The sequence below is a fragment of the Dioscorea cayenensis genome, chromosome 18, assembly GCF_009730915.1.
Source record: "Dioscorea cayenensis subsp. rotundata cultivar TDr96_F1 chromosome 18, TDr96_F1_v2_PseudoChromosome.rev07_lg8_w22 25.fasta, whole genome shotgun sequence".
Taxonomy (NCBI): Eukaryota; Viridiplantae; Streptophyta; class Magnoliopsida; order Dioscoreales; family Dioscoreaceae; genus Dioscorea; species Dioscorea cayenensis.
Window position 1 is genome coordinate 9,004,189 of NC_052488.1, and position 18,630 is coordinate 9,022,818.

General features: G+C 36.4%; 2 long non-coding RNA genes across 5 annotated transcripts; both read left to right on the top strand.

Moving 5' to 3' along the window:
• The first annotated feature begins 248 nt into the window (after nt 1–248).
• LOC120282491 lies at nt 249–2,835 on the top strand. The gene is made up of 3 exons (XR_005542973.1): nt 249–612; nt 1,548–1,607; nt 2,563–2,835. It is a non-coding gene; the product is annotated as an uncharacterized LOC120282491 (long non-coding RNA).
• A 2,545-nt stretch (nt 2,836–5,380) lies between these two features.
• LOC120282633 lies at nt 5,381–17,357 on the top strand. Of its 4 annotated transcripts, XR_005543005.1 has the most exons (4): nt 5,381–6,135; nt 7,014–7,136; nt 10,244–12,651; nt 16,630–17,357. It is a non-coding gene; the product is annotated as an uncharacterized LOC120282633 (long non-coding RNA). The 4 variants fall into 4 exon arrangements; XR_005543002.1 differs by having other exon boundaries at nt 5,381–7,136; XR_005543003.1 differs by having other exon boundaries at nt 5,381–7,136; nt 12,460–12,651.
• The last annotated feature ends 1,273 nt before the right edge of the window (nt 17,358–18,630 follow it).

Below are 18,630 nucleotides of genomic sequence, written 5' to 3' on the forward strand. Positions count from 1 at the left end.
TTAATTAGTTGTAATGCAAAAATACTCAATGGTAAGATAATATTATGTGAATAGGATAATAATAGACAATAGTTAATAAAAAAATTTAAATATAATTAAGAAGAAAAAAAATTCATTTTCTAAAAAATGATGGGGCTTATTATAAAACCAAATTTATTGCATATTATCATTAATGAAGTCTTATAATTTGAAAACATTTAAAATCTTCAAGATTATTGTTGACCCACCACCACAATTTTCTCTTTTCATTCTTTAATTGTAACTGTAAGTTTTTCTTTGTCTTTCTCCTTTAAACTGCTCATCTTTTCCCACCAAAGCCATATCTGACAGCCGTCTCCAACAACCATGCCTCACCTCTACAACAACTACTCAGTCCTTCTTTGATGCTATGGCACCGGCCATCCTTGTAACAAGGTGTTAGGGATTTGGACTTTTGTAAGCAGTCCCCTTTCTCTCTTGCTTCTGGGTAGGATTTTTGAAGGGATTAGAGCTTTGATAGAGGGTGGAGAGGAAGCTTGTGGAGAAGCTGGGCAACTGAACCTTAGATAACCCTTTTCTCCTAGTTTTGGAGTGTATATGCAACCATGTTGTTGCTTAGAGGCTTGATGATTGGTAATCTAGTTTCTCTTGTGCATGCGTAAGGGTTTTAAAACCTTGTATAAGCTAGGATCTTGTCTTTGTTTGTGATGTTGGAATTTTTGTATATTGTTTCCTAGCATGGTTTTAAGCAAATGATGCAAACCATAGCATGCATCTTGCACATAAGGTGCTTGTTAAAATGCCTCAATGAGTTCTTGTTGCTTGCTATGCCTTGGGAATCTATGATATCTATGCATTGTGATTAGGTTGCCTTTTCTTGATCTCTTGGCATGAGTTGCTTGATTTATGGCTTGAGTTAGTGTTCGTTGCTTAAGCCTAAGAGTATTTTCATGCATGACTAGCTTTTCCTCCATGTCTTTATGCATTCTTAGCACCTATTAGTTGTAGTATTTTCTTAATCTAGGTGGCTTTGAGATTTTCTTTTTAGTTCTTATTTTTGTGAATAGTTGCTTCAAGACTTTGTATATGCCAACTATGAGTTGTTTCTTCATATAGATGCAATTATTTTGATAACAAGTCTCGTAATTGCTCCAATCTTCCCTCATTCTAGTTTGCCAAATCTAGATGTTCTCAATCTTTTTAGATGTCAAATCTTATATGATTTTACCTATACATGTATAGGTATGTATGCTTGAATTGCTTCTTTTTCAACGACCATATGTTTTGCCATGCATTTGCTAGTTAACCTTGTCTTAATATTTGGTGGTCAAATAGTGTCGGAGTTATACTTGAAGCCTTGCATGAGTAAGATCCTTGGGTATTAGTCCCTCTTTAATCTTGGGGCCATAACTAATATTTTAGTATTCTTTATTCTTTGGTCACATGAGATGTCTAGTACTAGAAGTAGAGTGTGAATCCTTTTTTTTTTGGCTTGGGTTATGGTCCATTGTTTTGAGTTTTGTTAAAATTATGTTTTGAGTTTTGTATTTGGGCTATGCCTTTTCTAGGATATTTCAAGAAGGGATGATCTTGTCTTTGAGTGTGAGTTAGAATTTGAAGACATCCAGGTAAGTAACCACATATAAATTATACTATATATATATATATATATATCTTTTTGACACTAGCTAAATTTGTTAACTTAATTATTTTATACATTCATTGTTGGTTGATTAGTCATTTATTATTTCTTTAATTATGACTATTTTCAGAATTATCTTTTAGCTAGCTAAAATTCTGATTTATGATATCTTTTTTTCTGAATTATCTGAATTATTTGAATTATTAAATATTTATTTAATTTCAGATTATTTACTTTTCTCTCAATTGCTTGAAAATTATATATATATATATATATTGTTTTCTAGTTAAATATATTTGTAAATTATATAAATTATTCAAATATTTGACAATTTTTATAAATTATCGGTTCAAATTCAAATAACTAGTTTATTTTGATATTATAAAAATGGGATCATGCAACAGATGAAATTGTTTGACGATTTACCCTGTATTTTGCTTAGTTTGAACTTTGATATTCTTTTTTTGCTGTCATTAAGTATTTTGACATTAAAATTAGTCCCCAATTAACTATGCACTTACCCTGTCACTGGGGTTAAACACTGACCGTGTCGACACGTACAGGATATGTTAAGAAACTATAGTTTCACTCCGTTCCGTCGGTGAAAAATAACGGCCTCTGATATTCTGGCTCAGGTCACCGAGGATAAACAAATTAACTCTAATATTCTAGCTCGGGTCACCAAGGTTAAACAAATGAGCTTTGATATTTTTGTTTTGACCATAGTTATTAGGAGACATATACTGGATTTATCTGAAAATTGAGCTATATTGAATGTTTTTGTTTTGATTATGAATTGTATTTTGGTAATTGTTCTGCTATATCATATCACTGATTTTTATTCTAAATTTTCGAAACTTTTTATAATCCCAACATTTTTAGTGGTTGATTACTGGGCTTCCAAGCTCATTAAGTTGTTCTTGTTTTTCTTTTTTTTTTAGATCAGGAATAGTTGTGAGTGGTAGCAGCTTAGCGCCTTGGGGCAAGCTGTCTTCTATTGCTAGCAAGTTGATAAATTTCCCTTGCTTGGGGTTTTAGATTTTCATATCTTTGAATAATTGTTGTGTCAGACCTTGTTAGTTGATTTCATTGTATTTCGAACATTGTGACTCTCCTTTGCATTTGAAAGTTAGTGTCTCTATTAAATGTTGTTTTTGTAGTGTGAGACCGGTATTGAGGCCTTGTGTGCCTACTTGGTTACGACCTTGTATGTATGTGGCCGTTTGCCAATGCTTCGGGTTCGAGGTGTGATAATTATAATTATGTGTATAGGATAACAGTGAATAAGAATTTAAAATATTATTGTTTCGAAAAGAAGAAAATGAATTGTGGGGCCCTAAATAATTATGAGGCCCTTTTGTAAGACCAAATTTATTACATACTGAAATTATCATAAATTAAGTTTTGTAGTTTAAAAACCAGTTAAAATTTTTAAAATTATAATTATGTAATAGGGTAATAGTAAATGAAAAGATTAAATATAATTTCAAAAATTAATTGTGATACCTTTGAAATTTTTTTGTCCTATTATAACACAAAATTTATTATAAACTAAGTTTTATAGTTTAAAACACAGTTAAAATTTTTAAAATTATAATTATGCAGATAAAATAATAAATAAAAAGTTTAATATAATTTTAAAAAATAAACTTATGTAGCCATAAAAAATTGTGAGGCTCTAGGCATAGGCGTTGGTCGCCTATGCCTAGGATTGGGCCAGTCTACAATGGTAGTGTAAATAAACTAATGAGATATTACATAAATTTTATAAAATTCAGGAAGAGTGTAGAATAGTTTCAACACATGGGTGCTATAACCATTCATTGTAAAAACAATATTTGACAACTCAAGCATTACACGGTGTATTCATTTTATACTGAAACACATGAAACAAAAAGTTACATTACAAGAGTAGACCTCTCAAATGTTACAAGCAACTAGCTACATACTAGGGATGTCAATAGGGTGAAAATTCACCTGGGGACCACTACTCATCAAACCCATCCCCGATCATATCTCCAAACTTGAACCTGGGTATAGAGAAAGTTTTTTCCTCATCCTAGTCCCCACGGGGATTACCTGAGTTTAGAAATTCTGCATCCCCAATTTCTTTTTTTTTTATCTATTTGTTTTCTAAATACATCAAATATATTACCTTTTAACAATATATATTTAAAATAAATAATTTTCTAGCATTGTATATGTATATATAATATTTAAATTGTATATTTAGGGATGGGGCGGGATGAGGAAAGGATTCCTCCTCCCTGAAGGTGGCCCCAACCCCATTTCCCAAATTTTAGCCTCTGTCCCATGGGTGGAAAATCAGGTTTCTCATCAAATCTAAGATAAATTAACAATTCTACTACACATTGCCATCAACAGAAGGGTGAACAAAAAAATTATAAAACTAAAAACCCCAATAAATATTCAATAATAACATAGTAGAATTATGCATAATTTTTAAAAGGAAATTATACAAATTACAATAAATATCTAAATTAGAATATAATAAATAAAAGATAAAGAATGAATAGACCTTTCTAAACAATCCGTGTTAAATACTTTAAAACATAAACCAACATAATAAATATCACTGTTTATATCTATAATAAGGTAAAGACTCCCAAAATATTATAACAACTACTGCTTCCTATGGTGCATGTAAGAATCAGTCAAAATATCAAGATCCCACTTAAGTCAGAATATTAGAATTTGCATCCTTGTAAAAATATCAAATACTTGTCAAGGCAGTCAATGCCCCACCGACCTCTATTGGCAGAAAATAGAATATAAACATACTTAAAAATTAATATAAAATTTACCAAAATAAAAATAACAAACAAGTTCAATAGTTCAAAAAATTTATATAACCAGAATAATATTTTTAATTTTCAAAAATAAATATTTCAACAAATAAATTAATATAAATCCAAAGCAATATAGTAAGAGGGTTGACCTCACAACCTCCTTGACAATAGAAATAGTTATTATTTTTCTAATGCAAAAAAAAGTCAATTAAATTAATATTTCATATTTTTATAATGAGCTAATAACATAACATGACCATGTAAGATGTAGAATTTTAAAAATAACAATGAGAGAATATTTAAAATTTAAAAAAAAAGGTTTTACTAAAAATTTCCAAAATAGCTAGAATTTACCATTTACGTAATTGACATACAAAACTAATATTGAAAATATAATTCATATACCAAACAAATTCCAAAATAGTTAAAAATTTACAATTCATGCCATTAATATAGATAGCTAATATTTAAAATATATTTCTTATTGTTCTAGTTTTTAAAATAATATAGATAACATGTCGAGTGGAATCAAGTGAATAAAAGAAGACATACGGTTGTAGCTTAGGGTACAGAATGAGTCCCGTCAATGAATTAGGATTGATGACCTTTTATTAGGAAATCTTCAACTCCGATTCTTCAAGGGCTTTCGGCAATAAACAACACAGTGATTTGATGTGGCCTTTGATTTTGATTCTTGACCACAGAGAAGAATTCATGATTAGTAGGACAACCAATCCAAGCCGCAATTCATGAGGCTTTGCCCATAACTATATTCATTCATTTATTAAGGTTATACAAACAGTTCAACATGTAAAACAAGGAGATATTAAATTTTGCTCAATAGTAAACATAGAACAGCAATGGAGGAACACATGATGTGCCACCATAGTACATACATTTATTGTGTATTTATCAATTTTTTTTTTTTTAAAGACTATACATGCCCCATTCTTATCCGCCACTTTTCCCACCTATATACATCCTTACTGTTCACTTCTTTCTTTTTTTGAGATCCCCTTTTCATTTCCTGCATCTTCTATTTCTTATTTTACTAACCTCCTCTCCTGAGCCTTGATTTTGAAAGCCAAGCCAACTCAAGAGCAAGAGCTTCTGTGCCCCTTCATGCTTCTTTCGACGGTGATTTAGGGCTTTCATGCAGTACTTCTCTCATTGATTCATCTATTGTAAAAACTCAATCCCTTCATAGAGGTATTAATTCCTCCTTATTGTGCATAGGTGACATACTTTTCTCACCATGGCCATTTTTTATATACTGTGTTCTACCAATTTTACTGTGACACCATGGTTCAGGCAACGTTGTCTGAGCATTTCATCATAGATTCAGCACTTCCTGATTTGAAGATATTTAATAATTTGTTGTGGATTCATTCTTTGAGTCCAAGAAAGTTGCAAAAGAAGAGTCCAAGCAAGTTGAAGTAGAAGAAGAAGAAGAGAGTTCTAGTAGTAGCCGCCACAGGGAGGAGTATGCCTCAAATGGGGATCTCATTATCTATTAAGTGATTATTTTAATTTTTGCTTTAGAATTTTTTGTCTTTCTTATTGGATGATTTATTTTTGTCTTTCATTTTTTTCTTTTAGCTTACCAAAAAAATGACTGGTTACACTGCAAGAATATAATGGCACCTCATTGGTCTCAATTAGGGAATATTTTAGAAGAGATGGGAAGGAGTTTCCACCACCAAAGTATTTTCTTTCTTACTTTTTGTACATAACATCCATATATATATACAGTTATTAGTTGGGGTTAGTTATTTAATTTTTTGTTTGTATTTTATCTGAAGGTATTAGTTTGCTAATTGATAAATGGGAAACTTTGAAAATGCCATTCCAACAATTGACAAGGATTTTGAAAAACTAGAATACTAGATGGCTTCGTAGTATTTATTTCAGATATATAATAAAATAAAAATTTGATTGCTATATTATTTTAGAGTGTATCCCTATAGGAAAGAATGTGGTATGCTTATAAGGATTTGTCATTATCATCAAATCATATTTTTATTGATTAATCAGTAAAACATTATTATTGTTGCAATGTTTATTATTTTGATTTTCTCATGCAGGAGCAGGCTTAAAAGTAATAAACATTGCTATATTATTTTGTTTATTATCTTAAAGCCTTTTTGTATCAGTTTTAGTGTAGTATGTGGATGTTTTGACTCATGGATTGTCTCAATTTTTGCACTCCTAATGTTGAAGATTTTGTTATTTATTTTTAATTTTTTAATGAACACTGCTAAAAATCTGGCTAAAGTGGTAAGTCATGTGTCACATTCATCATTTGCTGCACATTTTTTTTTTACCAGGCCCATCTAGACCTTTTTTGGTTGTATGGGTGCTTCATATTTTTTTTTGTCAAGAATGCGTGACTCACTATACAAGTTTAATGTGTTTCAAATATAAAAATTTATTTGCTAAAAAATATAGTTGATTGAGGGATTCAACTTCTATTCAAATTGAAATAATTGAAAAATATTACTTTGGATTTCTGTCTGGGTTGTGAGGTAATGCAACACTTATTTTGTTTGTGTTCTTGAATTGTTTGTGTTCTTGAATGGCAGGAGATGGAGGAGGAGATTTAATTTATGCTTTCATAAAACTCATGTGAGAAAGTTGACTTATTTTTAGCAGGAGTATATGGGAGATGATTGGACTCATACATCATGATTCCATGGTATTGGGAAGTGAGTAGAACATAAATATTTATGCTTTTCTTCATTTTGAATTGAAGATAATTTAAAAAATGCGATCAGATTTGAGTATTCTAGTAGAACATTATGTTTAATCTAGCAATAATTATGAAATGAAGTCATTTGTTTAATTTTTGATTCAAACATTCATATAAAATATTTATAAAAACATGACAAATAGTCATGAAAATCATGTTTGATTTTACATTAAGCAAATGAATATGTGACCTCCTTGTGAGATTCATCAATTCAAAACCAACTTAAAAGGACATGAACATGTCTAACTTCTCATGAAACTTGTTTAGATCTCGTCGGATATATAAGGGAGAAAATTTATCATTTATTTTTAATTGGTGAATGTTCTAGGCATATGAAGTATTTTATTGCTGATATTATGCCTTTGATGAGTGTACAATGTTCATGTATTTTATATCAATTTGTACACTCAATTGGTATGTATCAAAATCATATTGTGGAATTCGATGCTAAATATAGTGCGTTGTGTATTAACAGGCTTAGGGTAGTGCTTAAAGATGAGAGAGAGCCAAATGAAACATTTCATACCTTAAATAATGAAGTTGGAGCTCTCTTAGCATCATTAGAACAAGGACAAGGCAAACTGGGTGGCTTACAATCAGCTTGGGGTCGTCCTTACGGCCGTAAGTCAATTCCAAAAGACTTTGCAGGCATACTTATGCCCGTAAGGAGGATTCAGATTCAAATCAGAAGACCTTACAGGAAAGGCTTATGCCCGTATGGATGCCCATTGACACACCTCTTGCATGTGACCTGCAAGTGCATGGGTTTGTCGAAGTAATAATACCCTGGTGAGTAGGTAGTCAAATCCACAGGAAATAGTGATCAGAAACACAAAGATTGCTATTTAACTAAAGTGAAAATGAATCGATAGTGGTGTGAACAAAATCAATATGAAAAGAACTAAAGAAAATAAGAAAGAGAGGCGCAATAAAATGAGAGGAAAGGCAATCGATAGAAAGTGAGGCACTCGGACATTGCTCCCCTTAGGATTATTGCTTCAAGTGCAAGACCAACTATTATGTTTCCTAACTGATGCTTAATGAGTCGTGGATATCCTAAAATACAAGGTCCCAAACCTAAGGTCAACCGTGACTAATTATACACTATGCTTCGGTGGAGAAATCAATCAGTTTTAACACCTCACACTATGTATAGTTGCAAGAAGCTCTAGGGATTCTAAGTGATAAACCCTATTACCTAATATAGGTCTAACCCTTTGGTCCAGGTGAAAGATTTCTAGTCGCAATTAAGCCCCAGCACTAAGGATTACTTCAACGCTTCACTCTGTTGTTCGTGCAACTAAGCCCCAGCGGAGTTCCTTTCATAGCACTCCACTCTATTGTGACTGCAAAGAACTCTTGGAATACGGAGGTAGAATTAATCACAATGAAGGGGAAAGGGGATACTCCGCTACCTCTCGACTCACCCTCTCTACCCTCTCCAATCTGGCTTTGTCTAACCCTCATGGTGTGTCACTCACTTACAAGGACTACCGATGTAGACTCTCAACCCTAGTGTCACTCTAAGGGAGAAATCATTCAATAAGCATTCAAGATTGGAACTCAATTAAAGACACCAATAAAAGAAAGCATAATAAAAGATCAATGAAACAATAACATCCTAGGGTTTACAAGTCCAAGTACCCACTAGGGGTTTAGCTACCCATGGAGCAAAATACAATCAATAATGAAATTAAAAGTAAAATATGCAATCCATAAGTAAAACCCGCTCGGTATTCATGTCGATAGTCTTGTAGAGCAGCCTCGTCCTCTTCAAAGATTCCCTTGTCAAGCCTAATGCGCACTTCGCCGGATTGATACCGACGAAAGCTCCCCCAATAACTCTCTTCCAAAGGAACGCGGTGTCGATGGCCGTAGAACCACTCCAAAAACCTTGCCAAAACCCCTCTAAACCCTAGTCACATGCCTCTCCAAAGTTGGAGAAAAGATTGAAAAGAGGATCCCCAAATCGGTACAAGTCGCTGCTTTATAAAGGGCTGAAATCGGGAATCCACAGGGGCATATGGAATTTCCACACGCCCGTGTGAATATGTAGGAATCTGATTTTCTGCGGCCTTTGAACAATAACTGCTACATTAAATTGATACAATGATTTTCTACAGTACTCCGCCAAAAATACTCCCGAATCCACACTTTTCATCGAGGCAACATAAACGGGCACACGTCTATGCCGTAGATCGCGTCGCTTCTTCAATAAGGGATAACATTGATGAAGATCTTCCTAGCATTGCACAAGTCGGAATACACAAATGTGATTGCCATTGTGCCCCTCCAAACCATGTAATTGCTTGAGCGCATGGAGGTTGGCACACATTCACATATTTTCAAGCACAACTTGTGTCTTCACGTTTGTTCACTCCATGATTCCATCAACAAAGTGCAATCACAATCTACTTTGGCTTCCTTCCTCTACATTTGGCTCCACAACCCTACATGCACAAAAGAACACAAAAACACATGTATTAGCGATAAAATCTGAGAAAAGAAATGCTCATCGTAAGAAAAGAATACTTCATATTACTAATACACAAGCACGTATCACCCATAAGGACCATCTAGAGGAGCTTACGATCACAGCACACACCCATAAGGGCTGTCGCAAGGAGCAGAACATTGAAGCTTACGGTCATAAATTGGACTACAACAAAAATAGAAGACCTTACGGACATAGCTTATGGCCGTAAGCCTTCCTATAAGGCTCGCTACCATCTCCTATTACTTCCGATATTTTCTTATTTTCACTTGCTTTTATTCTCACACACATCATGTAATCTTTTAGGCTATTTTTTGGTATAGAGTCATTACTAGTATTCACCTCCTTCTCTGTGGACTGACACTCTGTTTTACACACACTTTATTACGTGATCGGCATGTACACTTGCGCCCTTATCAAGTTTTGGTGTCTTTGCCATGGAAGGATAGTGACATTAGGAACACTTGATTATTCATTACTTTTGCCATTCTTTTCTTTTCTTTCTTCTTTGTTATTCTTTTTGTTTTTCCTTACTATTTTTTTATTCTTTTTCTTTTGTTTGATTTCAGTGTATGCCACTGAAGGGCAAAGGACTAATACTGACAAAAGACGAGAGCAGTACAGAAAGAGTGATTGGAACCAAGTTAAGAACAACTCTACTAAATGAAACAGGTTCTTTGATAGTAAGTGTAGAGGGAGAGCAATTGGACACCATGGAAGATCAAGGGAAATGGCATAGGACCCATTCAAAATTATGTTCACTCCACTCTTGAGTATTCTCAATCAAGTATAGTGCACCCATCAGTTACAGCAAACAACTTTGAGCTTAAGCATGCGTTTGTATAGATGGTTCAGAATTCAATACAGTTCCATGGATTATAAAATGAGGATCCTAACAATCATATTGGGGGATTCCTCGAAGTATGTGACATGCTGAAGATTAACAATATTTCTGATAACGACATTAGACTTGGCTTATTCCCATTTTCACTAAATGGAAGAGCTAAATAGTGGATTCAGGTTTTTCCTCGAGCATCTATCATGACTTGGGAACAACTTGTTGAAGCGTTCTTGGATCATTATTGCTGTCTAGGAAGAATGACCAAGCTGCGTCAAGAGATTACAGCTTATGCATAGATGGACAGTGAATTATTATTTTAAGGCGTGAGAGAGATATAAAGACTTGTTAAGGAAATGCCCACATCATGACCACCCTGAGTGGATGGAAGTTTAGATTTTCCATCAAGGATTTAATCAGAGTACCCGACAACTTATTGATTCGGTAGTGAGAGGATCACTTGGTAATACGACCTCAGAGGCAACCAAGCAGTTATTTTACGAAATAGCCATGAACAATTATCAATGGAATTTGAGAGGCAAATTAGTATCGAACCAGCTGGGATGATCGGAGATAGTGAAGTCATAGTACTAGCAACCCAGATGGAAGCCTTAAGCTGAAAGATTGACAATTTGTCTACAAAGAAGCCAGCTACATCATGGCGTATAATACTTGTGGGGAGGACATGACTTGATAGATTGTTCAATTATTAGAGCGGCACACAGACTCACCGAATAGGTAGATTTTGTTGGTAGTGCCTTCCGACAACAAGGGAACCCCTACAGTGGCACATACAACCCAGGATGGCTGAATCACCCCAATTTCTCTTGGAAAAATCAAGAGCAGTAGCAGAAGCGCTGCCAGGATTCCCTCCTCACCAATAAAATAACAAGAGACCAGCATTGGAGGAAGTACTCGCTCAGTTTATTCAGAGTACAGATATTAAGTTCCAGCAGTTAGACAACCGCTTCCAAAGCATAGGAACGGGTAGATTGCCAAACTATTATTTGAACAGACTCAAGGAAGCTTACTGAGTAACACTGAAGCCAATCCCCATGAACATCTCAAGGCAATTACTTTTCGAATTGGTAAAGAAATGGGAACAGGTAGTGAAAAGGTGATGGAGAAGGAAAATGAGCTAGAAATTGAAGTTATTGAGAGTCCGGTAAGGGAAAGCTAGACTACCCCAAATGTTGAGAAGAGAACACCATCACCGGTGAAGGAGTACGTTCCCTATCTACCTTACCATCAAGATTAAAGAATCATTATACGGATGAACAATTAAAGTGATTTCTGGATTTGTTGAAGCAATTGCAGATCAATGTATCATTTGTTGAAGCCTTGTCTCAAATGCCATAGTATGCAAAGTTCCTCAAGGACCTATTAACGAACAAGTGGAAATTTGAGGAGGTATCAATGGTAACATTGATCGAAGGGAGTTCGGTGTAGCTTCAGAACTGACTACCAAGGAAACAAAAAGATCTGAGGAGTTTTACTAGCCCTTTTAACATTGGTGAATTAGTAAATGAAAAAGCCCTAGAGGATCTAGGTGCTAGTATTAATGTGATGCCTTACACCATGTTTAAGAGGCTTAGACTTTGTGACCTTAAACCAACTAGGATGGCATTGTAACTAGTGGACCGCTCCATTAGACATCCTAGGGGAATTATAGAAAATGTTTTAGTTAAGGTTGACAAATTTATTTTCCTGGTAGATTTTGTGATTTTAGATGTAGATGAAAATGTTGAAGTGCCCCTCATTCTTGGTAGGCCATTTCTAGCCACCTCACAAGCCCTCATTGATGTTAATAATGGTAAAATGACAATTAGTTTCGGGGATGAGGAAGTCATGTCTGCTTTATCTGATGCAATGAAGCATCCTTCTACTTTTGATGATACTTATTATTTTCTTGATAAAACTAATTTGATTGTTGATGAATATGTGCAGGAAATCTTACACAATGAGCCTTTTGAGGAGTCATTGGATGCCCCTCATATTGAAGAGACCACCCCTTTTCTTACACCAACCATAATTGAGGAGAACATGAGCGAAAAGCATAGGTGTGAGGTCACTTTCCCAAGAAAGTCAAGAGAAAACCTTCGCCCAAGATGGTAACCCCCGAATCGGTCAACTTTATTGGTAAGTTTCCTAATTTCTTTGATCTTGCACTTGGGTATTATTTCGAAAATATTGATTCTAGATATGAGGAATGATTTTACTTTGAGCTTCCATGACATGCGCATTTTAGGTATGTCAAGCTCGTGACGTCAAACAAGCACTTATTGTGAGCCAACCCAAGCAAGATTTTTCATATTTTTCTTAGTTTGAGTCTATAGTTGTAGTTTGTAGTCTTGTTTAAGTTTGCAATAATTGCTTGGTTTGTCATGAATTTTCATGTGTTGGTTGGATGCTTGTGACCATGGACACCCATTTTGTCCTTCTTTGGTCTTATATGTATTTGAGCTTAACTATATGAACTAGAAGAAACTCTGCTCAATTTTCCAAGACTCTTACGAGCTACTTACGCCCGTAAGCACGACCGTAAGCATCAAACAGAAAACTTTACATGCATATTATGCCCATAAGCTGCCTCACAAGGGGAATTTAAAGAGCATTATGAGTACACTTACAATTCATAAGTCCTATTGAGCACAGTTCAGAGGTTCCTTACGGGTAGCTTACACCCATAAGTAAGTCATAAGGGTCATCAAGAGAACCTTACGAGTATACCTTAAACCCTTACTGCCCATAACCTTCTAGGAATACAACCCAGGTTCCTTATGGGCACCTTACGCCCGTAAGCCAAACTATAAGAGCAAGATAGAGGACCTTACGGACTATAGTGCTAAGTCTCTTACGGTTGTAACCTAGGTTGTAAAAGTGATATACCCTAACGGGCAGGCCTTACCACCGTAAGCACCCCATCATTCAGGGAGACTTACGGTCGAGTTTTGGCCCATAAGCTGGCCGTAAGCACCTAGGGATTTAGCGCCGTCGGCGACCTTTGATCTTCATTTCAAATTTATTTTTCACTAGATTGAGGTCACTGGTGCTCCTTTTTCCTCCCATACTCTTTCCCTTGTCTTCCTCTTTGGTTTTTGAGTGTTTCTGATTGGGTTTGGACCACATTGAAAGCTCCTCACCAGCCGTTTAGTTCATTTCCCTCTTTGTCAAGATGGTAACACTTGTTTTCCATGATTTTTGAGTAAATAGTCTGAAATGGTTTTTGAAAATGAATGTATGTTGTTTAACATTGCTTAAATAATAGTTTAGAGTAGAAATTTGTAAATTTTGGAGCTCCATTTTACAGGAGGGCCTTACGGCCTGAGCCTGAGGCTTACGCCCATAAGGTTATCGTAAAGGTGAGTTTCCCTAAGCCTTACGGCCATAAGTCTTTCCATAAGTAAGCCGTAAGCATTCCTGTTTTGTTCAAATTTCATATTCTTGTATTCTAAATTATGTATTGTTCTTATGCCAGATGGTTAGAGTAAAGAGAGCAGCTTCTAGGCCGGCCAAGAGGAAGAGACCCGAGGCATCCACCTCGGGTACAATACAGTTGCTGCAAAGGAAACATCGGCTCTCTCGACTCTTTTAGCCCCTACTTGTTCTGAGGTTCTCTTTCAAGAATGGTTTGCCAGCTTGAGAATGAAATGGTTTGGCTAATTTTATACGATGGATTGGCCTGTACTATCACAAGTAGGGCTTGAGGACAAGGTCATGAGGATAATGCAGATGGGTGACTGGAGCTGATTATTTTCAATATAGGAGCAGGTGTACAGCGACACCACCCTCGAGGTCCTCAGCACATTTTAATTAGACTAAGGATTGATAGGTTTTGCCTGTCTAGGAGTGATCCGATTCCAGCTTTTGAGGGAGCAGCAGACGCAGACACACACAGAGTTCGTTCTAATGATGGGGTTTTATGACACCAATTTTACTAGCACCCCACAGTATGAAGAACTCTTCATCGATTTTCCTCCTAGCGTCACCTCCAAAAGAGTATAGAAATATCTAAGTATAGGCGGGAGGTACGAGCCGGGTCTAACGAAGGCCTCATTTCTTATCCGGCCAACTCTCAAGTATGTATAAGCTATCATTAACAGATCCTGTACAAGGTGAGGAGATAGCACCGGAGTGGTGGGGTGGTAGGAGCTCTTATTCCTATTGAGTCTGGTTGAATGTCGGCCCATCCACCTAGGCTACGCCTTGGCAGATTTCATCTCTCACCAGGACTAGCATGTATGCCTAGGTGCGATCTTTGCTAGTCCATACATTACACGGCTCATTAGGGTATAGGAATGGGAGATCGGCTCTAGGGTAGGGGAATGGACATGTTGCGTCTTATGGGGATGGTCGTCTGCCGCTACTCCAAATGGGTCGCCACCCCTAGCAGGACAGAGCAGCCACCTAAGGTGGGTGAGGCAGAAGATGAGGAGTCGGATGATGAGTCCGATAGTGAGTTATCCTTACCATCAGCCATTGCACTAGTGAGTGTAGCCAGTCCGTAGTAACACATTCTCGATGACGGTCGAAGATTCAGGAGTTGTGAACTGAGATACGACAGCTGCAAGAGGGCCAGCAAACCATCCTAGAGACCTAGGCATGGCTCGAGGCCGACCTTGGCCGTGCACTAGATCTACTCTCACGGCTGGTCCCTTATCTAGTTCCAACCCCTCCGGCATCGACCCCTCCATCATCACCGCATTCGCTGACCGATTTAGCTCCATCAGATACCGCCAAGCATTAGCTTTATTTTGTTTTATTTCATTTTGTGTTTTATTTCAGACTTTGTATTCATCATTTATGGCAAGGGTTGGCTCTGCCTAGTTTATACTTATTTTGAGACTTTTAGTGGATTTTATCTTCTGTTTTTGTTACTTTGTTTTGTTAAGCTTTAATGTTTTTCCCTTATGCTTCATAGGACATATGTGCAACACCAAACATCCTCAATTATAAAGGGGGTGCTCACTCTATCAATTCTTGACCTTAAGTGACCCTAAAACTGCTAGGGTACAATAAAGGGCACACTTGGCCAGTTCCAAGCTTCAATGACTTCATTTATGTGAACCGAGGAAGTAATCGTATTCCACTCCCCTTTATTATTGTTTACATTGCCTTGGATGCTTATCTTTTACACACATTGAGGACAATGTATGAATTAAGTGTGGGGAGGCATCTAAGTTTCATTTTTAACTCACTTTCATGCCAAGTTTGACTTATGATGGTGTATTTGAAATGTAGAGGAGTTTCATAGTATTAGGGTGGACACTTGTGAGTTTGTTCTATTTTGAGTTCAATTTTTAGTGTGCATTCTATTCTTGGTTATTCACCTAATTAGAGAACACATCTTCTCTATTGTAGCAACTTAGACCATGTTGGACTTCTTTGAGTTTTATTCATTATACTTCTTATGGTTGATTAATGACAAAGTTTTTGCAAATTAAAAAGAATTTTTTTTAACAAAAAAGAATAAAGTTGAGAAATGGAAAGAGCTACCCCTATTAGAAGTATGAAGCTACTCTCAACAAGTCGGATATTGTGTATGCCCTAATGAGATAATGACCTACCTTTTTAGGTGAGTGAAAGCTATCATATTTTCAGTAAAAGATGTGGAAAGATCTACCTTTTTTAAGTTTGAAAGCCACCCGTTGAACATTCATAGGAAAGGGCTACCTTGGAAAATGTGTGAAGCTACCAACTTGTGCATAAGAAGATTTTTGTCTGATTGTTTGCTTGTGGGAGTCCTCTAGGTCAAAAGAAGCGAAGTAAAGAGTTGTAAAATGGTTCACTCTCTGCAAGTGTACTGATCGTAGCAAGTAATAAAGTGGTATCCTACGAGGAATAAGATTGTCGAACCATAGGGACTGGACTTCTTGTACTAATCGCTCCCCTAATGTCTAGTAGAACAAGAATTGGTTTGGTAGAACAATCACTAAGGGTGAAATGATCAGACAGACTATGATCGAGTTTTCAACAACAAGAGAACAATACCCCAAGATGATTCCTGATAAATGCCTAAATGTGTGTATTTTATATGTATTCTTATCATATTATTTATGTATAGATCTATGATTTGTTGTCATTTGTTTGGTTTAATCGGTCTTATTAGTGTTACAGGTCTTGAGGATACTCGGGTGAGGTCGACAATGCTAAAGAGAAGGAAACCGATATCGAAAACAGTGTTTTAGAGCCATGTGTGCTGTAGCAAAACTGTAGCAACTACTATAGCATGAAGAATTTGAGAAACGACTAGGTCTCTGGTTTCATTGACGGGTTTGCTGACGACCATGAATTGCCGTGAACTGGATGAAAAATGCACAGGTTCTATATCAGTTTTACTATAGCACTTTGTGAATTTTTGGCAAATTCCCGAGACTCTGATGGCCTCCTTCACGCCTATGAAGAAGGCCGTGAAGCCAACTAGAGAAAGTTTTAAAAAGGAGTTTTAGGGCTTTTTGAGGGAGCTTCTTCTACACCTTCTTCTCCTACCTCCACCATTCCTCTCCATCTTCCAAATCCGGAGTAAAGACAACTCAAGAAGACATTTTAGACAAGAAAATCAAATGAAGAGGCAAGATCTGACATCATTTCCCATTGTTTAAGCTTATAGAGAGTAAGGAAGCCACCCCTTTGATGGCATCGTTGGAAGCCTCCCGTGGCTTGTCCCTTCACATTTATCACTTGATGCAGTTCTTTGTTGCTTATTTAGTTGTTTCTATGGATTTGACGATGTATTTTCTTAGTATGAACAACTAAACCATAGGGTCACTGGATGTTGGTGAACCTTGTGGTGAACTTGTGTAGATAGGATGATCTATTTTATTGCATTTCGGTGTGTTTTGATCCATGCTTGGTGTACTTTGATGTATTGATATGCATAAGAACTTTGTATGCCAATTTGTAGGTTGTACTAGGTTGCGTAACCATTATCCTTGTACTAGACACACTTAGCTTGGAAGGGATCCATGTACAAATACACCTTGACCATCGAGTATTTTGTATCCCTCCAACATTAGGGTTGAACTTAGTTTGTGCTTCGGCCTTAATTAGAGATTTTTCTACTTGTAATGTAATTGTAGGAGGATTTGGTCAGAAGAAATTCTGTATCAATACTCGTACTAGATTAGGGGTCAATGACCATGACCATCGAGTTGATCTATCTCAGGAATTTCTTGGTCCACACCACCATTTGCGTAATATTTCTAGCATCCTTCTCACTTTAGTAGCCCCGGGGGGATATACATCCGTGACCATCTTCATCCCTTGATTTCTGTCCCTGATTTGCATTGACTGTAGACACACATTTAGAGTTCTTTCTTTTACTTTGTGGTTTAGAACACAATCACTCGAATATGTTGGCTAGATAACTAACACACACTTTGCATGTATACCTCAAGTGCACTGGTTGTCGAAGTAATAAAAGTACCCTGGTGAGTGGGTAGTTGTATCCACAAGAAATACTGATCAGAAACACAAGAATTGCTATTTAACTATGATGAAGATGAATCAATAGTGGTGTGAACAATATCAATATGAAAAAAAAAGAAATAAAGAAAATAAGAAAGAGAGACACAATAAAATGAGAGCAAAGGTAATCGATAGAAAGTGGGGTGCCCGACATTGCTCATCAGAGGACTATTGCTTCAAGTGCAAGACCAATCATTATGTCTCCCAACTGATGTCTAATAAGTCATGGAAATCCTTAAACACACGGTCCCAAACCTAAGGTCAACCGTGACTAACCCTACACTATGTCCCGGTGGAGAAATCACTCAATCTCAACACCTCACACTGTGAAAGACTGCTTAAATCTCTAGGGACTCCAAGTGATAAACCCTATTCCCTAATCTAGATCTAACCCTTTGGTCCAGGCGAAAGACCCCTAGTCTTAATTAAACCCCAGCACTAAGGATTACTGCAACGCTTCACTCTGTCGCTTGCGCAACTAAGCCCCAGCGGAGTTTCTCTCTTAGCACTTCACTCTATTGTGACCGCAAAGAACTCTCAGAACACGGAGATAGGATAAATCACATCAGAAGGGAAAGGGGACGTTCCGCTATCTCTCGACTCACTCTCTCAACCCTCTCCAATCTAGCTTTGTCTAACCCTCATGGTGTG